Source organism: Desmodus rotundus, chromosome 4 (assembly GCF_022682495.2).
Source record: "Desmodus rotundus isolate HL8 chromosome 4, HLdesRot8A.1, whole genome shotgun sequence".
Classification (NCBI taxonomy): Eukaryota; Metazoa; Chordata; class Mammalia; order Chiroptera; family Phyllostomidae; genus Desmodus; species Desmodus rotundus.
In genome coordinates, this window is record NC_071390.1 from 36,248,779 (window position 1) to 36,271,750 (window position 22,972).

At 40.4% G+C, this 22,972-nt stretch overlaps 1 long non-coding RNA gene across 2 annotated transcripts in view; it reads right to left on the minus strand.

Moving 5' to 3' along the window:
• LOC139440845 (uncharacterized) overlaps window positions 1-22,972 on the minus strand; it is a 191,488-nt gene that overhangs the window by 63,540 nt on the left and 104,976 nt on the right. Inside the window, exon 3 of one of the 2 annotated variants that reach the window (XR_011651109.1) lies at window positions 5,229-5,329. The exons of the other annotated variant lie outside the window; for it this stretch is intronic. This is a non-coding gene — a long non-coding RNA (uncharacterized lncRNA). The remainder of the gene's footprint in view (window positions 1-5,228; window positions 5,330-22,972) is intronic. 2 annotated transcript variants of the gene reach the window in all.

Sequence of the window (22,972 nt, forward strand, 5' to 3'; positions counted from 1 at the left end):
TACAGGAATGTGGTCTCTTTGGGGTTTGCCCTCCAGAAGCTGAGATGGGGGTTGTGGTGTGTTATCTGTCCGGGGCTGGAGACAGACAGGCTCCAGTCAGCTCCGTGAGGTAACTCAGCAAGTGCTTGCAAAGGCCTTTCCAACCTGACGCCTAATGCTGACAGACACCACCTATTTCTAAAGGAACAAAAGCCAACTTTTGTTTCAGGGCATTTTTTCAAGCTATTGGTCTTTGCACAAGAACAAATACACTTAGCCCTTGACTTAATATATATGCTGAATATTTATTTCTGTATTGGTCAACATCCCTTTTTTGAAACAAGCATTTTTTCCCTCTCAAACTGTATTTTTTTACTAAAAATTTCCAGCAGTATTGAGAAGCAATTGACATATAACATGGTTTAAGTTTAAAGTGTATACCATAATGATTTGATGTACGTATATATTGTGAAATCATTACCACAATAAGAATAGTTAACACATCCGTCACTTCGTGAGAAGTTACAATTGTGTGTGTTGTGAAAACAAGCATACTTTGTCTATTTGTGCTTTGCTTTATTGAGTTTCACAGATATGTCTTTAAAAAAAATTAAAGCAAGACCCTCTACTAGCAAAAACATTGTGACTCATTTTATTGTGGTGGTCTCCAACCGAACCCTCAGTATCTCTGAGGTGTGCCTGTACCACTTCACTACCTCAGCAGGAGGAAGAAAAGTTTCCTTTTTGCCCAATAACAGCTTAGCCAGTGGGAGACTGCCAGAACTCAGCAATGAAAAGTCATATACCTCTAACTTTCGGTTTCCTCCAACGGACTCTTGTTTACAACAGTCCCCTCCCAAGTCCATAGAAGAATGACCTCCTCTTTCATATCTCTGAACTTACAATGGTTTGCCATTAGACCACATGTCCTGAACTGCAATTCTTTGTTATTCCTGAATAAACCCATTTTGCTGGAGAAATATCTGGCAATTGGTTTAAGATCAACAGTACTCATTTTGAAGAATTATAGCACAGGGATTTTCCAAGGAATAAACCAGAAAAATCTTAAAAGGTACATCTGATCATGTTATTACTGTATTAATGTAGTGGAAATAAAGACCACAGACTTAACTTCCAAACTGGGTCTCCGTCATCTTCAAACAGGTAGATGAAATGGGAGAGGCTCACAAACAGCAGTGACTCCATGTTCCTCCTGCTTGGTGTTTTCGAGTTACAATTGTGTTTTTATTTTGTTTCTTGTGCAACTGGCTTAGTAGCTTAAGGACAGTTGGGGGTATTCTTACAATACCTGTCATTTTTTTGTTGTTAAGTGTCTTTATCCAAGATGGCATTTTTTTCTAAATATTTTTTTGATGCAGAACTTTTGCACAGTGGTTTATTAAGACATATGGGGCTTTAGGCAAAGCCTCTCTTTTCCAACAGGGTGAGGAGCTGTGGGCATTTCTGGTAGAGGAGGGGTTAAATTATGACCTCATCACTAGTCAGTGTGCCTGGGTATTCTTGCCCAAAAACTAATTCAAATTCACTCAAGCAATTAGAAGGCTTGGGTTGGGGGTGGAGATGGGGGGTAGTGATACAGAACAGAAGAAATCCTTGAAGACCTGACCAAGTTTTAGGAAGGAAGAACCAGGGCAGCTTTGGAGACCTACCAGTCTAGAAGGGGCAGGGGGAGGGCATTAAAGGCTGTCCCGATTCTCTCTCTCATCTCATGATTTTGCTCATTTCCTCTCATGTTTGCCTCATGTTTCTGCTTTCAAGTGTGTGTCCAAACCTATATGTTCTCTTCCAGACAGAAATGGTCTTTTCTACCAAGTAGGGGACTATTGTCTGGCAGCACCACCCTGTGCTCCTAGGTTTCCAGCAGCAAGTAAAGAATAGCCTCTCTGAGCCTGAGTGTGTTACTGTGCACCAACCCCCACCCCCGGGCCAGCTACTGAGTGGAGGGCTGACATCCTGTGATTGGTCCACTGCTGGTCCAACCTCCACCACCGGACCAATCACCAGTCAGGCTGTGGAGGAGGGGTCTCCTGAGAAAATGGCTGCTCTCATGAAGGGGATTTGTTAAAGCAGCTCTCTAGAGGAAGGGTGGCGTTGCGTGGACTCCAAAAGTATTCTGCAGCTCTGCCACAGAAGACTGTTCCATGTCCCCACAAACACACGTGTCCTCTGGGTCTGTCTTTGTCGTTGCCTGCCTCGCTCTGCGGTTCTGAATTTCAGTTCCTCGGTGAAGCTATCTGCTCCACTCTGCACTTGAACTTTCGAGAGATTCCATTCTGATGCGACGTCCTTGGAGAGACAGTCCCTTCTCGTTATCTCTTCCCAGGCCATTCCTTCCTCCAATAGGTCATCGAAACTTCGTATTCACATTACTGCAGTTCTTAGCATTCATAATCATTTGTTTACGTGTTTTATCTCTCTCCTCCAGATTGGGATGCTCTGGGTTCTATTCACCTGTGTACTCGGGGCCTAAACCAGTCGCTGGCACTTCATTGATATTTGTACAATGAACAGGTGAATAAATTAAAGGAAGGGAAGGGAGGGAAGAAGGAAAACTCTTTAAATCCAACCAGGTATAAAAGTACTATAGGAAAGAACTTCTAAAGGGTTTTGTAATTCCAAAGCTGCATAATCAAAACAATCTGCACTGGAACCATGTTTGTGAATTGGAGGGTAGTAGTTGCAGATCATTCTCCAACCTGTATTTAAATTAATTAAGCTAACCTAGCAGCTGGTATGCTGAGGGGAAGGAAGGGGAGGAGAGAGCTTGGAACAGCTGAGAGGTATAATTGAGAATAAGAAAATCACAGAGGAAAGCATATGTTTTGCATTTTCCAGGGAAGTTCTGATTTTAAACATTCTGTCCCATTGCCCCCTTAAGTGTACTAGTTTCTGTTAAGATTGTTGTTTTGATATCTGTGGAGGGAAATATGGTAAAAATATGTAAAATTAATCTGTCTGTCTAGTTGTTAATAGGAAAGAAAAGCATGAAAGTTAAGGCACAAAAGGACTAAATGGAATGATATTCATTTCTCCTAATTTGAATCTTTCAACCTAGAATAGTCTGATGACACAAGGCTGAAAAACCCCTAATCTATGTAAATTATTATGTTATCATTCAATGATAAAGCATCAGGGTTTTACATTTTGTTGAAGTATTCAGTATCTTAAATAAATGTTTATTTTCATGAAAACCTATCGTTTCCTTGTTTTTGCCAGACTTATGGGAAGCCTGGCCTTCAAATTTAAAAAAAAAATCAGTTCCCACTATTGATAATTCTTTTCCATTTTAGGGAAAAGTAAACGTAAAACAGTGGTTCCTAATCCTAGATGATCTTTTAATTTTATTGCAGGGATACTCTACCAGTCTTCTACTTCCTGTTCTCTTTCTAGATTCTCACTCTCAATAGCTCTGGAGTGGAACTTATGTGAAGGCTTTTAAGCAAAGTGTCCCAGACATTTTCAATTTAGGGGGCTGCGCTTGTAAACTAGAGTTTCTTTGGATATGGTCCTGCTCTAACCCAATCAGAATCACCTGGGATCCATTGAATCAGAATTGCTGATGAAAAGGTCAAGAATCTGCATTTTAATTATCCCCAAGATAAGGTAATTATGCACACCTATGCTGGGGACCCACAACTAATTAGTTTATGATTTAAAATAAAAATTGATGACTGCTAGCATTTACCTAGTAATGTATATTTAAAAGTATCTTAATTAACCAGAATGCTCAGAGAATTGGGAATTCCAGTAAATTTAATTATATGTAAATTCTCCCTTAACTGAACTGGAAGAGCTTCCATCTTATGTGCTTAAATGTAAGTACTGAAATTTCCGGAGTAAGCCTACTATGCTTTTATTTACAAGCAGGACCCATGGACCTCCTGGGAAAGACAACTTTAAAGGAAGAGAAGTTGAAAAAACCATACTTGGTCCAAAATCAATGTACTGATGCCAGCAGGGAAGGCAAACAGGGAGAGGGAGGTAGTAAAAATGAGAACTTTGTTCACCAAAAAGGAAAACCAGTAAAACCTACAGAATACACAGGCCAGGCAAAAAGGGGATGAGGTAAGATCTTCAGTGTTGAGGTAGTCAGTTAAATGCACACTATATAGCAAGGAGAATGGTAAGTACTTGAGCAGTCCTCACCGACATGTCAAAGTGGGAGGGGACCCACATATATGAGCACAGAGAGTCAGAAGAAAGTCCATTGTGGCTAGAATTTGAGGGAAAGAGCATAATGAGTGCTGTGAGATGTGCTGAAATGATCGCCTTCTTTGTAGTACATGAGATGCAAGTGCTGAGAACTTCCTGAAGTTATTAGGGGAGATATTTGCAGTGGGTGGTTTTCTTGTAGATAATAGATGTGCATGCAAATGGAGAAATACTCCTTTGTCGCTGTTTTATGAGATTCCTAATACTTTGAGCAAGTTTTAGATTTCCTTGTGATCAACCTAGGGTTCTGCTATGATTAAATTAAATGATAAATGGAAAATACATACAAAGGTAATGTGGACTGATTGTAATTGAATTTGCTCTTGATTGAGGAGCCTTGGTGATTAATGAACTGTTTTCTAGAGTAGTTTTTCTAGGGGTTGTACTTAAATGCATGTAGGACTTCTAATAATATAAAATATAACTTGGCTCTGCCCCTGGATATTCCAATGTGGGAGAGGGACAGCATCAACATATATATTTAAAATTCTTTGCATCAATCTTAGGCACATCAGAGGCTGGCAGACACTGCTTTAGTGTGGAGGGCGATGGTAAGTGAACAGAGCCCTAGCAACCTGAGTCCTGGTTTTGTCCCCAACAAACATTTTTGTGATGTGGGAAGAAGCTTGACGGGTTGACAAGGTCACTAAAATCTCTGTGCTTCATTTTCCCCATTTGTAAAATGCAGAGCAGGACTCACCAGTGAACATCTACCTTTTTAAAGCCAAGTATTCCTTTATTCAATGAGAATTTTACTTGGAAGCTTTAACACATAATAATAATAATAAAAAAAAGCAGAATTGCTTTGATTTCTGTTCAGCAGGCCCCCACAGGATTTCAGAAACCATTGGCCTGGAGGGTCAACAATGTCCCTCCCAGAACTAGAATTCTATTCAAGGCAGAGAAAATTTTCATAAATTTGTCCAGGTTCTATTCAGGAGACTGGAGGTTTCATGTCATGTATTTTCTGAGGACTGTGAATGAAGGCAAGTAGGCAGATAGAGCTGGAATTTTACCTGTTTGCTGTCTTGTCTTTGTCCTGTTCTGCTCTGTTTTTCAGATGCACTCGCCACTGGCTGCCAGCTAGGTTTGGCCCAAAGCATGCACTGGCAGGAGACTGGAGGACAGGAGAAAATGTAATCCAGAATATTTCAACCATTCTTCCTCTGTGTTGGGTGATGTTTCTGGCAGACAGATGTTTCCTCCCTCCTTCCAGAGCTGGCCTGCTGGGGCGTGCAGGTACCCCTAACTCTAGTAACATCCCCTTACCAGTGTCCCACCAGCCCTAGCTATAGAGGCAGCTTCTATCTATATTTGTGTTCTAATGTCTATGTTGCCTCGCCACCAACCCGTCTGTTTTTCTGACTACATCCTGACTGATAGTGTTGTGTTGTGTTGGGATTACATTATGAGGACCTTGAAAAGGATGCTAAGAAGTTTGCATTTTATGTCTTAATGTTGGGAACCTTGTGATTAGGGAAAATGAGTGGTCCCATTGTGGATATTGGAGTATAGAAACAAATGAGAGGACATGAGAGACAACAAATGCTACCATAATACAATGGAACTCTTTCATTATTCAACTTAATTTTACCCATTTCCAGATATGTTTTTTCTTGAAGAAAATTTTTTCCAGCACCTTGTAGAATTCTGCCTCTAAATATCTCTTGGTTACCTAACCCACCCTCCTTTAACATTTTGACTTTCAAAAGGAAGATGCAGATAGCTCATAGGGTGATCTGAGTCACCATGTTAAAGAAATTCCATGGTAAAGGAGGTGAGCATGACTTAAGAAAAGCAATTCCACTCCTTGATATATACCCAAGAGAGATGAAAGCATACATCCACACAAAGACTTGCATACTAATGTTCTTAGTAGAATTATTCATAATAGCCCCAAATTGGAAACAACCTAAAAGTCTAGCAACTGGTGAATGTATGGCCAAAACATGCAAATTCATGTACTGGAATACTACTACTGAGCAATAAAAAGGACCAAACTACCGATATATCCTATAATGTTGATGAACTGCGAAAACATTATGCCTGGTGAAAGACTTGAGACACAAGAGACCACATATTGTATGATCCCATTTATGTGAAATGTCCAGAAAAGGCAAATCTATAAAGAAAGTAGATTAGTGATTGCCTGAGGTAGGGTGGGAGTAGGGGTGGGTATTGACTCACAAAATGGCATGAGCAATCTTACTGGAGTGATGGAAATTATTCTTAAATTGGTGTGTGGTAATACACACCAATTTGGGAAATGTACTAAGAAATCATGAATTGTACATTTAACACGAGTGGATTATATATGTAAAATATGCCTTACCAAAGTCATTTTTAAAAAGGAGAGAGGTAATAGGCAGCTGCACTATTATTAATCTATGCCTTTTTAGAGTCCAGTTAGTTGCTATGTGACTTTCAACCCCATCATCCACATCTCTATGTCATTTTCATCCCCAAACAGTATTGAGAACTTTGCTGAAGTCTGACTAGATTATCATTACTCTGGCACTTCTAGGTACCTATTCAGTTTCATCAAAAGAGACAAAATAGTCTGATGTGGTTCAGGCTCTTGTAAGTGTGTGCCAATCAAAAGAAGGGGAGAGGTGATCGTTTTCTTGGAGGTTCAGAACTTTAAAGTCCCACCATCATCTAAGCCCAAAATGGTCCATAAGCTGATAGTCTAATACCAGAGGTTTGGGGAAATATTAACTGGTGCCAGACAGTCTACACTCAAAGGTTTAGAAGAGAATGCTTAGCTTTGTTCTCTGCACCTAATAGCTGGGAGATAAGTGATAAACAAATGCTTTTAAAAATAATTTCTGCCCAACATGGTAAAGTAGCTTTAATTCCTACCATCCAAAGAATAAGAAGCTCTGTTTATCTTGCTGTATTGTCGCAATAACGTGCCTGCTGTGAAAGGTCGCTGCTCATAACAAAGCTCAATGATTCACATAATAATCTATTGATTCTTTCCACACTGGGTTTGCCATTACCTTCAGATTAAAGCCCCCTTTTCCTGACTTCAGTGTTCACAGATCTGCCATCACAGCCCAGTGAGTATCGGACCACAATTGAAATGATTGAGAATGAAGAAATTTAGTTTATTAGTTCTATTATTGTGTCATGCTTTCTCTCTGGGAGAGAAATAATAGACCTCCACTTCCCCACACCCAAACCTGTACCTCAGCATGGCTAAAGAGGGGAGTAGATTTCACTCAGCCGTAGCTCTGCCATCATTAATTGAGGGACCTTAGGAAAATCACTGGACCTTAGATTCTTCATCTACAAAACAGACTTCTTACAGTGTCTGTCTCCTTCACAGCATGGTTGTAAAGAGGAATGTAATAGATGTAACCACCTTTTAAAAATATTTACTGGAGGAGAGACTCAGAAACACAGTTGTTTCTGTGCTTAAATCAAGTTGAATTTCAAAATGTTGGGCATATGTAGAAGGGAAGCATGCTACAAAATTAACCTGAAACTTTCAAGTGCTGCATCACTTTCAGATTCTGAAAGCTCCCTGTTTGGTGCTCCTCAAGCTAGGATCTTGACAGCTGATTGCAGTAAAAGGAGGGACAGCTGCAGGTCCTTGGATAATTCAACCTTAAGGGGGCTGACAATAGATACCACAACACCCCCCTCCAGCCACGTGTTACTCCCCCAGAGCAAGGTGTCCACCCGCGACCAAATCCTGCCCCCTGCACTTTCTCCACTGCTCTCCTCTGCCCTGCCACATCTTATATTCTTTTCATCTCCCTCTCATAGATGCTCCCTCTAAATGCTTGATGTGTGATGGCAATTCCTGTTCCCATGGAGCCGCTGCTTTCAAGACAGCTCAAAACAGGCAAAGACAAGGCAGAAAATGGCCTCCTCACTGGGATGAAACAAAGCTGCCCTGATGAAGAAGTCTGTTCCCAGCTCCTGTTGCTGAAATTCTCCTCTTCTGGCTTAGGCTGCTTTAGGTAGGATGGGGAATGCAGGGAGGGGCACATTGACTGTGGCTCCAGGTTGTACTGTGGTTACGTGTATGTCAGACAGACCGGTCAGTTCAGTTCCAAATGTGTTCAACCAAATAAGCAGAACTCACTTTTGTAAATTTATTAAAATTACAAAATTTCCATAAATAGAAGCCCACTTATAATAAATTGAAAGAGTCAAAAGGCAAAGATCCAACCTAGCCTGTTCAAAAAATGGAAAAACGTTTTCTAGATTGGTCTCAGCTCCAAAGAGAAAATCATCTCATATAACACTAGGGAACTTGATTAAAATCTCTCCCTGCTCAGCAGCACAAAAACTCACCCAAGAATTCTCAAAAGAGAGTCATCTCAGGGAGACGTTCAGAGGAGTCCTTGCATCCTGGAGCTTGACTGTATCTCTGTACATGCTGTGTGACAGCAGAGTAACTGTGAAGAGGACAGAACAGAGAGAGAGCAAGCTGGGAAGCTGGACTCCTTGTCTGAGGCACAAAGCCTGGACCAGGAGGACTGCATGCTTCAGAGAGAGATGGACCTCTTCTCAATGGGAACATCAGCATCAGTGCAAATTGGCAATCTCAGATAATAGATAATAATCAGACAACAAATCAGGCAGAACTGTATACAAAGCTAAAACAAGACAAAGTATTGGTAGCCACTCAGAGCTATGCACTTCCCCAGCCTGTCCTGAGAGTAGAGTGGCTGCTGATTTCAGAGCCATGTTGTAGTGGTAGCTACCTACCGCCCAAATATGAGAGGGGACCTGCCAAAAAATCTGGAATTATCTTCTGGAGGGCAGGCCTCTTGTAATACAGGCTTCCCCCACTAGGTGAGTGTTCTAGGAACACGTCTGTATCAGTATTCTAGCTGGTGGTGGTGTGAGAGACTGCGTTTGGCTTCAGTGAATATTTTTTGAAGACTTTTTCAACGTTTCCCCACTTTATGATGGGTGATTTACAAGCACACCTGCCCACACCATGCTGAGTGTTCAGCAGTTTTTGACTCAAAATTGCATGACCCCCATGGCCCACACTTCCTATTTACATGACTTCAACTTGAGCAACTTTTTACTTGTTTCCCCAGATGAAAAAAGTCCTCAAAGGGAAATGTTTTGCCCATGTGGAAGAGGTGAAACAAAAAACAGCAGAAGCATGAAAGGCATGAAAATCAATGAGTTTAAAAACTATTAAGAACAACTGACAGTAATCAGAGAGGAGGTGGGAGGAGATAATGGGGGGAAAAAGGGGAAGGGTTTTCAGGAACATGTATAAAGGACACATGGACAACACAAAAGGGGGGTAGGATAGAGGGTGGGAGGTGGGGATGGCTGGGGGGAGGGGAGTGGAGGGGGTAGAAAATGGATACAACTGTACTTGAACAACAATAACAGACATGTGAAAATAAAATAAAACAAAATCTACTGTATCTTATTTTAAAAAAGCTGTTTGAGCAGTGGAAAAAAGTCTCAATAGATGTATTGCATCAAATGGAGAGTACTTTGAAGGTGATTGAAGTTCAAACATGTAAGAATAAATACACAATTTTTTAATAAATAAATTCCATTTTTTGGTCTCCCCTCATTATTGCAATTAAGTTACTGGCTTAAAATTGACACATAATTCAGTCAGTGTTGACTTAATGTTTTGCAACAAAACCTTTTTTCACCCTCTAAGGCAGGGGTGTCAACTCATTTTCACCAGGGGCCACATCAGACTCGTGGTTGCCTTCAAAGGGCTGAGTGTAATTTTAGGACTGTATAAATGTAACTACTCCTTAACAGTTAAGGAGTTGAAATTATATTCGAATTTTCACAGGCTCACACAAGTGATTCTTAAGCACATGGAAGTTGAAGAACTTTCTGCTTTAAGGTTCTCGGTTAAACAGCCCTCTTCAGGTACCGTGAAGTGAGATAGCAACCAGGAGCCCTCACTGGGACCAATCTGATGGAATAAAACTGATAGGGAAATCGAATGGAATTCACCCCTAACCAAGTGCAGTTACTTAAGGAAGTGAATGAAACAGGCCAGTTGTGAAAATATCTGAAGATTTGGATACTTGAATGAAAAAAAATCATCAAGTTATTTTGACACTGAAAATAGTCAAAATCCAGCTCTTTTCAATGTTGTTGCATCATTGGAACTGAACATATTGGGGAGACTAAAATAAATCAAACATGGCTCAGAAAGACAAAGAGAAAAATCACAAAATAATAGTGCTGGAAGAGACATTAAAGAACACTTGGTTTGGTGTTTCATCTTAGAAATGAAGAAACCAGAGCCTGGGGAGGCCTAGTGATCAAGGTCATACAGCTCATTAGTGCCTGAGAACCAAAATTTCCTGACTTCTGGCCTCGGTTGTCTCAATGGCACCTCTCTGGAGACTAGAATAAATTCCATGGAGTAAAAAGATAAAATAATCTTGTTTTATTTTCTCTTTAAAAAGCAGCCTCGCCATGGCTGGTATAGCTCAGTGGATTGAGTGCGGGCTGGGAAGAAAAAGGGTCACTGGTTTGATTCCCAGTTAGGGCACATGCCTGGGTTGTGGGCCAGGTCCCCAGTGGGGACCATGTGAGAGGCAACCACACATTGATGTTTCTCTCCCTCTCTTCCTCTCTCCCTTCCCTCTGTCTAAAAATAAATAAAATCTTTTTTTAAAAAAGTAGCCTCATCATTGAAAGAAAAAAAGTCACTAAAATGAAAATTACAAACTAAAATGCTGACACAGGGGCCAAAAGGAAATGTGAATGATTTGATGTTCTCAAGAAACAGTCATTTGATCATTTCATTCATTTAATAAGCATTGTGGAGTGATAGTTCTCTCATATCCTGAGAGAGCAAGAAAAGCTCTTGAGAGGGAGGCAGTTCCATTTTGGTAAGATGACACCACAGACAGCTTGCTCCTTGGTTGCCCAGGCCTGCTTCACCTGTCTTCACTGGTCTCATCCAGTCTCACTCACTGTTTCTCAAATAGAACTGTCCACCCCAGGAAGTTAGGCTCATTCTCTCTTCACCTTTCCTTCTGCTATGGCTCAAAGTGGTACACCTTCCCAACCTCTCTTAAGTTTTCAAAGACCAAGTTTGAGAGTCTTTGCCTCCTTCAAGATCATTCTCTCTTCTTGGATCTCAAGAACATTTCCTTCAGTGAAGTGCTGTAATATGTACTTACTACTGAATAATATACTGGTATTTTTGTTTCCCACTAGTTAGAATTTTGCTCGTGCAGCTCTGGTAGGCGATAGGATGTGGTTGAAAGATCACAGGGGTTGTAGCTACATTGCTAGCTAAATGCCTGGGTTCCCTGTCACATGTCTCAAAGGCATCTCCAGCTCAGCAACTTTTCTACCCTCATCCAACCCCTGACAAATATGCTCCTCTTCCCTTCTTTTCTGTCTCACTGAAGTATGTGCCACACCTAACCAGAAAGTGGGGGTCATCTTTATCACTATATCTCCCTCCCATAGTAACAATCTCGAAGCATAATCTTCCCTCCTAAATATCTCCGGAATCAATTCACTTTGCTTTACTGCCACTCCTGCTACCATTCTTAGGGCTGCCACCCCTATTTACCTCGACTATTATTATAACTTCCTGACTCCAACTTTGCCCCTTCAATTTTGCTCTGTTCAACAGCCAGGATAATCATTCTTAAATTCTCACACTGTCACTTCCCTTGATACTATTACTTCCTTGTTTAAACCTTTTGGCTCTCAGGGTAAAATTTCAACCTATTCAAACTTGTTCATGATCAAGTTCCTTTCCAGCCCTCCAACCCCATCTTTCTACTTTCCCACCTTGAATTTCATCTCCATCCAGACCAAACTGTTTGCAGAGTACCCGAGAAAGTGGCCTTATTTAGAAATAGTGTTTTTGCAGATATAATCAAGCTAAGATGAGATGATTAGGGTGGGCCCAAATCCAATATGACTGGTTTCCGTAAAGAATAGAAAGAAGCCATGTAAAGATGGAGCCACACAGGGTGAATATTATGTGATGACAGAGGCAGACATTGGATTGATGCAGCTGCAAGTAAAAAAAACACCAAGGACTGATGGTCACAACCACAAGCCAGGAAGAGGCAAAGAAGGATTCTACCCAGAGTCTCAGAGGGAGCATGGCCCTGCTTACACCTTAACTTTGGATGTCTAGCTTCTAGAACTTTGAGAGAATAAATTGCTGTTTTTAAAGCAGCCCTATGAAACTAATATATTCTTATTATGGTACTAAGTCATACTATATTTATATTGGCTGGGCATTTTTGCTTGTCTTCTCTCTTCCTCAATGAAAGGTGATATCAAGTCTTTTTTTAACTTTAATTTTGTTGTTGACACTATTACAGATGTCCCCATTTCTGCCCCCACTTCCCACCTCCACTCAGCCTCCACACCACCTTCCCTCTGGCCATCACCGCTCTGTTAACTGTGTCTATGTGTTATGCATGTATGTTCCCTGGCTAAACATCTTTGAAAGATATAGTGTATATCTCAGTCCCTAGGACATAGAAATTGCTCAATAATCAGTGGCTGAATGGTAAGTTCAGTGTTATAAAAGTGAACTGAAATATTTTAATACCTTTAGCAAAGTACTTGACATGGAGAAGTACTTGGTGAATGTCAGTTGCCTTTCCTGTCATCACCCTAATTATTAAAATATTCTCAGGATCAAACACTTAGCCTTTGTCTTCCTTGTGTTACTTCCAGCACCTGGAACAGCATAATAGAGACCCCTGGGGCTTCCCAACCATCCATGTGCTCCCCCACATTCTCCAGCTTTAGGGTTAGTGTCATGTAATGGGTTCTAGTCAAGTGCTATAGATAAAAGTGATATTAGCCAAATCAACCCTACTTAAACCTCCAGGAGCTTCTTCCCATGCCATGACAACCTTGGGGGCCCCATGGCAACTTTGGGGGCCCACAGACTGAGTAGCTACAAGATGAAGGGGGTGACCGATCTGTGAAAGATTCTATATGAGTGGGAAATAAACTTTTACTGTGTTAGCCACTGAGACTTGGGAGGTTGTTTATGACCATGGCGGAGCCCAGCCTATTTTGACTAATATGAAAAGCAATGTGGACACATGGGAGGTACAGAGAAGTGCCTATTGGTTGGCTAATTAAATCATCACAACAAATAAAGATATCAGAGAGTCCTGACTGAATAAAAACTATTTGAGAAACAGGGGCATCTTTATGTTACCTCTTGGCATGCCTTGTGAGTTTGAAAAAGTGTCTGGGGCTTAAATGTTTGATTGAGAAAAAGACAGCTGCTGTGGTGAGGCTGTCTCACGTGACTCCGGACTGGACCCTGTGACTGGCTTTTAAAATAGATTAGTTCAATGGGACCAAACTTAATTGAATGCTGTCTGCTCTCTCGGCAAGTGAGAGGGGTATAATATTAAATTATCAAGCATGCTTTAGTAAGAAATTATTGTTATGCTGCAGCTCTTGCCATAAAGTTAATAGGAATAGTTAATTAGGACATTAAAATCTAAGCTATGCTAATGATCTGAAAGTAAAGTAAATATTTAGTAAGCTGGAAAACAGAGCATCACCAATAAAAGACATAAATTGAGCAGACATTCTCTAGTAATACAATTAAAATTTCACAATGTAAACTGGACGGCCACTTGTTACTAAAATATGAATTAAAGTTTTATTTGCACAGAAACATAAATCCCCAAACATTTGGGGGGAAGTGCCAGTGCCTAATCGGTGAATTGGATTCACTTTATTGGACTGTGCATCAGACGTCCTGGGGATGAAACAGGGGACTTGTTGACTACAGTGGTTCATTAATGCCCAGAGGGCAGAAGTCCTCAGCATTTATTTATTATGATCGACTCCTGAAGGGCAAGTATGAGTGTATTCTGCTAGGAGTTCTCAATCTTAGTGAGAACTAGGACTTAAGTGATACTTAGCGATCCAACTGTCTTTCTTGTGTCCATTCTGTCTTCCACACACACAGATAGCTAATCTGTGCCTTCTCCTTTCTTTTAGCCTCAAACGCTTCCTCCCAACTTCTCAGATAATGACAATGAATTCTTACTTCACAGAGAAAACAAATGCAATCGCAAGAGGATATCCACACATTTCTGTAACACACTAATTTACCTACCTGCATCTGTTCCCATGTATTCTGCCTTCTCTTCTATTACTACAGAAGAAAAGTCTGAGACCCTGTACTTGTACATTAGGTCTCAGCCCATCTTACCTACTCAAGGCATCGCTCCAGAACATTTCCCCTCTTTCTCCTCCATTAATCATGTTTTCTTCTCTACTGGGTTGTTCTTAACCAATAAGAACTGTGAGAGGTCTGAGTGATACTAGCAGAAGCTATGAGACTCCTGGGTCTGAGATAATGGACATTATCACTAAGGATCAGCATTTTATTGTGTGGTTCCCTGAGCCCCAATCCCCACATGCTGATGTGAAAAGAGCCAAGTGACACCTGCACACTCAGTCAATTGCATTAGAGGAGAGAAACCCTAGGCTTAGGGAACTTGAATAGTTTATTATATTGGACAGTAAACATGCCTGACCTTTGTCTGGAGTGAGACACCCACTTTGTCTTCAATAGCTGTACATCCTGGAAAAAAATAATTCAGAACAGAAGCAACCCAGTGTCTCTGCTCACAAGACATGCAGAAATGCAAAAGATTCGTGGAAAATTGCCTTCTAACAACAAGCATGCTTTAATTCCTCCCATCAATTATAAAACTTCTTTTTTTACCCTATATCCTCTCTGTCTACAACCCCATTTCTCTTCTCCTCTTTATAGCTATAATCCTCCAAAGGATTATGGTGGCTGACGCAGATTTATCTCTTTTTCTCTCTTGAATACATTACTATCAGGCTTTAATCCCTTCACTGCTTTGTCAAGGCTACCGATGATCTCTGTGTGCTAAACTGAAGGCTCAGTTCTCTTTTCATATTTCATGATCTCGTTTTACACAGTTGATCACTCTCTCCTCCTTGAACCACTTTCTTCCCTGAGACTTTAGGACAACTTTACTTTCCTCTTTTTGCCTTCTGCTGTTTCTTCTTAGTTTTCTTAGCTGGTTTTTCTTCATCTTCCATCATGCTGGAATGTTTCCAGGGCCAAAAATAGAGCCCTTCCTCTCTTCTATCAGGATAGACATGGATACCTAAATCCAGGATATACAACCAGGATTGGATACATATCACTGTTGTATATCCAGAATTGTGACTTTGAAACCATCCATGGGATGATGACTCTACAGTCTTAGCCTATCCTTTGAAATCCAGATTAATATATCTAACTGACTATTCCATATCTCCTCTTGAGTGTCTTTTAGACATCTGAAGCCTAGTACATCCAATATAGAACTCCTGATCATCCTACCCCTAAACCTCTCCCTCCACAAGCTGCTGCTTTATCTTTTATGTTCCACATTTTATCAGTAGTGAATTCTGTTGGTTCCGCCTTCAAAATATATCCAGAATCCAATAAGTCTTCACAACCTTCCCTGTTGACACTCTGGAAAGGCCTCCATTATCTTTTCCCTGGATTATCATACAAGCCTCCGAAAAGGAATACTTGTCTTACCTTTTTTTAGTTTGTGCTCAACACAGCAGATACTGTTAACACGTGTCAGATAGTGTCACTCTTCAGACTCAAAACTCTCCATGGCTTTCCACTACAGAGAAAAAGCCACCATCTTTATAGGATCTTTTGCTTCTCATGAAGTCTTTGACGTCAGTTTCTACTACTTTCCCTTCTGTTCCCATCCCCTGCCATGATCATGCCTTGTGTTCTTTGTACTTACTCTTCTCTCTGCTTGCTATGCTCTTCCTCCCAGATATTCTCGTGGTTTCTGCCCTCATCTCTTTCACACCTTTGCTCAAATGTCACCTGAACATATAATTGTAAATGGAAAGCACACGCCCACCCTGAACACTTCCTGTGCACGTTGTCACTTTATTTTGTATCAGCAACAGTAACTAAAGTCTGATCTAATGTAGACAGTTGATTCTCATTATTCATGACAGTTATGTCACTGTGAATGCTGAATTAGCAAATACTGAACCATTGCTCTTATGGTGCACCTTGGTCAAAATGTTTTTCAACCATCAATATATAACTTTGTTTTATGTGTGCTTCTGTTTAAAGGCTCTTTGTTTAATACATATTTTTGGTTCATTAACATTGAACTTACAACTTATGCCTGACCAAAGCTTAACTAACACACATTGGGGCCATCACAGACTTCTTATACTAAGAAGTACCAGAAAGCACATTAGCACTATTCTTAGGGGCCATTTTAAACAGCAAAATCACTAAAAGTACAAAAAGCGGCACTAGATAGACTGAGAAAAGACACTTGTTGTGTGAGAGTATGATAGCAGAAGCAAGAAGGCAGAGAGCATTGTCTTGTTTGACATCACCTAGGAACGTGCCTGTTGGGTGATTCAAGTTTTTCACAGCTCTGGCTGGTTTACAAATGGCCATGAAACAATGTAGTAATTTAGGAGTTACAAATAACTTTTAACAAGCAGGAGATTATGCGTATATGGACTCTTCAAATGATGAGAATGGACTGTATTTGTTACATATATACAATTACTTATGTGTTTGTGTACGTAACTGTGTTTCCTCCTACTAAAATAAAAACATCAGCCTGAGGATTTTTGTCAGGTTACCTCACTGATGTATTCCCAGTGCTTAAAATAATACCTGGCACACTCAATAATGTTGAATGAATAAAGGAAGCTGCCTTTCTGCCCAGGTTGGAAACTGCAATGCTTTTGAGGATTTTGAAGGCAAAGACTATTGATGTCGGGGGACAGAGCTCTAGCAGCACCAAAGCCATGAAAGCATTTATAGCCAAATGTCCAGGGGAAATGGTGTGCTAGAGAAAGAAGTCCAAATAGGTCATAGGTCATCCAATGCAAAGGGAGAGAAGCAGATACGGAGGAGGAGGGGGAGCTGGAGAGCAGTGGGGCAACTGAAGGACTGCACTGAGCACTGGACTGAAAGAGAAACAGGACAGCAGTCAGGAAAATCTCTGATATTGTAGTTACTGCTTTTGGTGGACATTTCACAACCTTGGTAGTGAGGTTTGTGGGACGGCCAGTTGGGTATAAAAATCCAACAATATGAAATATGCCAATAGCTGTGAACTACTTGAAATCAGCACGTGTCTGATCCAACCTTGTACTTCCAGTGTCTGGCATTACCTGCTATACAGTAGGTGCTAAAAAATGTTTATTGCACTGAAGAAACCTCTATTACCTATCACAATCTTCTTAGGCCAGAGAGAAGAAGAGAGCATTTCTGCAGTCTCTTGGTTCTTATAAAGAAGGCCTCCATTCAGCCTCGACTCCATGTTAACCAGGGCCTTGACTCAGGGATGAGATTCCTCTTCCCTGTTCTCAGTCCCACTGTAGCTCTCCGAGCTAGATTTCTCTGCATTTCCTTAGCCTTATGTCCTGGTCCTGGAATAGACCAATCAAAACAAGAAAAAAATTGAAGTTAATGGACTCAGTTACCCTTTCCAGGATAACAGCTTTTAATCTGAAATATATAAGTTGGCTTGAAGTCCCTGAACCTCCTGAAATGTAAAATGTACTTATGTGCCTGTGTGAAATTTTCTAGAGAGAGGATTCATAGAAGTCACTAAGGCGGACTTGTTAATCAGAAAAACTTGAGAACAAATCCTTAGAATGATTCTCATGGTTCCTGCAGATCAGGGATAGAATAAAATATGATCAGAAAACTCAAATAGATTATCCACCATGGTGATTGGTTGCTCATTCAAATAGAGGGAGGTTCTAAAACTCCTGCATGCATGGAAATCTCTTGGGGAACCTGACAGAAAAGAAATTTCTAAGACTGAGAAATTTAGATTCAGTAAGTCCAGGTAACAGTCCTGGAATTGGCTGTTTAAATAAGCTTAATACGAGATCCTGATGCAGGTGTTCCCCAGAGCACACTTCTGACTTTCAAAAATGTTTGGCAAGTAAAGACATGGCTGTCCTCTATGTATTGATCAGCTGGGATCATATCGTTGCACCGGGCAGTGGTTTCCAAACCCACTGGGCCCAAGAACCTCACAGTGAGATGGTGGTTAGGGCTGTTGGTGTTGGCGGTTCTAAAATACATGCTTAAGGCCATACCCCAGAGACTCTATCCACTAGAGTGGTGGTGGGGACTGAAGATATACTTGCAAAAATCTCCCAAGGTTATTCCAGACCCAGCCATGTGTAAATAATTCTACATTGTGGGTAAAGCTTTCCTTGCGGGCCTGGTCCCAGAAATAAACTAAAAGTTAAATATTATAACCGAGATTTGCTGAGGAAACATTTTCAACTATTAACCTTTGGACTTCTCTTAAAAAGGCAAGTAAGCAAGTAACAACTTAACACAGGTTAATGTTTTACTTTCACAGAAGTCAGTGGAGGGAAACATATAACCCATGGGTTGAATTTCAAAAGGGAGTATTAGCCATGTAAAGGCCGAAGTGAGATCCAGACTAGGACTTCCTATGGTATTATCATAGTTCCAAGCAAGCTTGATTAAAATGAAAATGATTCAATTGGTGAGCTGAGCGAAATCCCAGAAGGAACAATGGTGCCAGGAACTGCAACTATTTAGAACAGTGTGTTCTCCAAACACCAAATAAATACAATGAAAATGCATCATTAATACTGACAATCACCTTCAGTTACAAAGAGTCTTAACAATTACTTTTTGCATTGATTACTCTCAAAGCTAGGAAGAGACGCTCAACAGTCAATATCCAATGACAAAGAAGCCCCACAACCACTAATTACCATTTCTACAAAGCATAGGCTAAAACTAAAACCCTGAAAAGTTTTAGTATTATTTTATAAGACATTCAGTTTAATTGAATAGATGTTTACTCAGTTCTTACTTACAATGATTCAAATGAGATAATGTATACAGAGCCCTTGCCTTGGTATCCATTGTATAGTAAGTGTTTAGTAACTTAGCACCTTAACACCCTAGAATTTTGGAAGCTTGTGACCAGTCCGGTGTGCATGAAAGCTCCCAGGTGACTGTGGACGAGCTGTTATGACTGATGGCCGGGCTGCATTTACAATTCTCAAACCAAAGAGCGATGTAGACTGCTCTAATCTCCCCCAGCAAGAAGATGGGGTCAAGCCACACATTCCTTCCCTGTTTTAGAACACTAAATTGGTAACTAACATTGGTAAAAAATAAAAAAAACAAAGGCTCAAGTAGTTTCAGATTATTAGTTCCAAACCCCCAGGAAACATGGTAAGTAGTATCCAGACAGAGAGAAATATAAACCATAAAAAGAAAGTCAAATACCCGAGCTCCCCACCACCCACCCTTGATTTGTCTGAAAGACTGTCACTCTTGGAGGGAAAACCCTCTCCGGAGTATCTCCAGGCCTCTTCATCTCTCACTGCTGTTTCTCCTTAGAGCCTTTTACTAGTTTTTTCCTACCCACTTTCTGACCCTGGGGTTTAATGCTTGAGGCTCTTCTTTGCTTCCTTAATTCTTGTCACCTAAAGTCTTGCCATAGCCTTGTTCTGAGCAATACCACCTCAGACTTGCTGACCCAGAACCACCTTTTCTCAAGATCCTCAGGTGATTCATATTTGCATTAAAGGTTGAGAAGCACTGTCCAACCCACAAATTTGGTTCCCCTTTGTTTTGTGATGCCCATGGAGAATTTTAAGCTGCACATTAAGAAGCAGTTTTGTAATTCTGTAAACAACAGGCAGAAGGACCAATGGAAAATTTTTAAGCAGCACAGGAAGAGAGTACATGCCTGCAATTTGTTCATTTTGATAGCCAATGGTAGTTTTAGTGCAATAAGGCTTCTAAATTACTGTATTTTGGCTTGTGAGGGAATTTGAGTAGAAGCTGAGAACTTTTATATTAGAGCAAATAGCATGTACCCTTTAAAGAATTAACTGGCTTAGAATCGTATAACTGAGAAAGAGTAGAGTTATGTCAAGTTATGTGTTCCAGTTAAACCAACATCTATCTGCCTTCCTGCCAGAGGAAGAATCCTCACAAAGGCATGTTAATCATTTTCAACTGCAACCTGGAGAGGTCATAATAGTTATTTTTTCTGACATGCTTGTGATTAGTCCTATGAGTCATCCTTGAACAGAAATTGGATCCAGAGCCATGGAATTGTACAGAAATAGCTCATGTTTCAGCTCCCTAGATCTCTCCCTCTGTTTTGACTGTTTTCAAAAAGAAAATTCTCCTAACTTCAGGATTTTTGACCTTAGAAACCAAACCACCAAGTCTAGATCTATACCACTTAGCCTTTTTTTCAATGAATTGACCCCACCAGTTTAGTACACAAAAGCCAAACCAACCAACAACAGAAACTAATAGTCGGTGGGAAGAAATAATACTTACACACAGTGGGAAGGATAAGAAACAAAAGGAGAACATTATGCTAAGTGAAATAAGCCAGGCAGTGAGGGACAAATACCATATGATCTCACTTTTAAGTGGAACCTAATCAACAAAATCAAACAAGCAAGCAAAATATAACCAGAGACATTGAAATTAAGAACAACCTGACAGTAACCAGAGGGGAGGTGGGAGGGGATAAAGGCGGGGGGAGGAGGATAAAGGTTTTCAGGAACAACTATAAAGGACACATGGATGAAACCAAGGGGCGGTGGAAGCAGGGTGGGGAGGTGGGGATGGCTGGAGTGGTGGGGGGAGTGGTGGGGGATAAATGCAGACAACTGTACTTGAACAACAATAAAATAATTTCTAAAAAAAAGAAAGAAAAGGTTAAGACTCAAAGCACCAGGAGACAAAGTGGATAAGGACATTTCCAATCCAATCAAAAGACAGAACAGGAGCAGTGGTAATAATAAAAGCTAAAATTCTGAGCCTCCCTAATGTAAATTTAGCAGCTATAATTTATTGCTCAAGTACCAGATACTTTATATATGTTTTCCCTAGCTCCCTAACAACTCTACAAGGTGGGCATCATTATTTGCTCTTCACAGATGGGCACATCAAGACCCAGAATTTACCTAACTTGCCCCAAATTATAGACATACAGAATGAGGACACTGTTTCCAGGCCTGATCATCTCTGCTGCCCATGACCTGTGCTCTGTACCACAATGTCTCTTTTGAGAAAAGGGTCTCCTTCCATTTTGCTACCTGCTAATAGTTTTCTGCCTGTGAAGAGGGAGAGCTCCCGGACTTCCCCAACTGTGCTCAATGGAAAACCATTCCTGAGAAATCATCTGCGAAAAAAGGATGCAGGGGTGTCCAACGTGTGGCCCAAGGGCAGCATGTGGCTCAAGATATTTATGAATCCCGCCCAACACAAAATCATACATTTACTTAAACCATTACAGGATTTTTTGTGATTACATGTCACAATGTCTTTAATATGTGGCCCAAGACAACTCTTCCCCTTCTAGTGTGGCCCAGAGATGCCAAAAGGTTGCACACCCCTGATAGAAGATCTCAAATGCACATTTAAGAAGGCCTTGTGAACTTATTTCTCAGAGCATTTCTTCTAGTTAGTATTTTAAAGAACACTATAGGAAGACTTGCTGCAATGTCTTATGAGTTATCCACATCTAGGTAATCAGTAAAAACAAACAAACAAAAAAGCTTAAGCATTATGGATGGTAAAACTATAGAGCATTTCCCTTTGAGCCAGATAAAGAACTCACACATTTGTGAAGGACCTTCAAGGTAATAACTAACTCTGGAACTCCTCTCTCTCCCCTCTCTTCCACTTTCTGGACCTACTTGGACTCTGGATTCTGATCTTCCATGACCTTCAAATCTGATCTCTGCAACAGAGATAAAGTATCCCTGTTGCCACTGCTTTGTTTCAGAGCCTTCGTTTCCACATTTCATCTTCCACACTTCATTTTTCCAATCAACTTGATTTTCCATACTTCATCTAGAAATCTTTCTAGAAAATTAAATCTTAAAAAACAAAACTGTTTGTGCCAAGTTTTGTTTTAACACCTCCAACTATCTGTCGGCTGCTTACTAGATGAAGTTCAAATCTTTTAGTTGGCACATGAAGACTTTACACTTTGGCTCCAACATATATCTTGATACTCTACAATCAAGCTGAGCTCAACATTGTTCCCAACACATTCCAGGTCCTAAGTGCATGGTGTTCCTCTGTCCAGAACAGTCTTTCCTCCCTTCTTTGCATATCAAACCCCATCCCTCCTTCACTCCCAGTTACTACATTCTTATTCACAATAATAAGAATCACTACATTCTTATTAACACCTTTATGTAACTCTCTGAAGCAAAATTTGTTACTTTCTTTTTTATACTCTTACAAACTTTTGTTCTTTTCTCTATAGGCTACCAGGTAGTTTTTAATTTAATTGCTTTCTTATTTCTCATCCTCACAAGACTGTAAACTTGAAAGTAAGAACTCTATCTTATTTATTTGGCAGAATTTTTTAAACATGTGATCATTAAATGGAGTAAAAATCAATAGCTTGTTTATGGAGCAACCCAGATATAAAGATTTAGCAATAGCAGCTGCTGTGTTTGCTCTCTCATTTTGATGTTAAACTTCATCATATTCTACATGTCTCAGATTTTTGTGACTTTTCAAGTTTCGCAATTATTTCTTTAGGGCTCCTGCCTGAAGTGTGACACTCTATCATACTATTTTTTTGACCATGCAGAGTCTCTTGAACTAGGCATATCATTTCTTGCACAAGTGTTTATGATCTAAACTTGTTTTTCATGTAGAAGAGAAGTTTTTCCTTTTGAGAGGGATCCAAGCTGTTTCCCGATA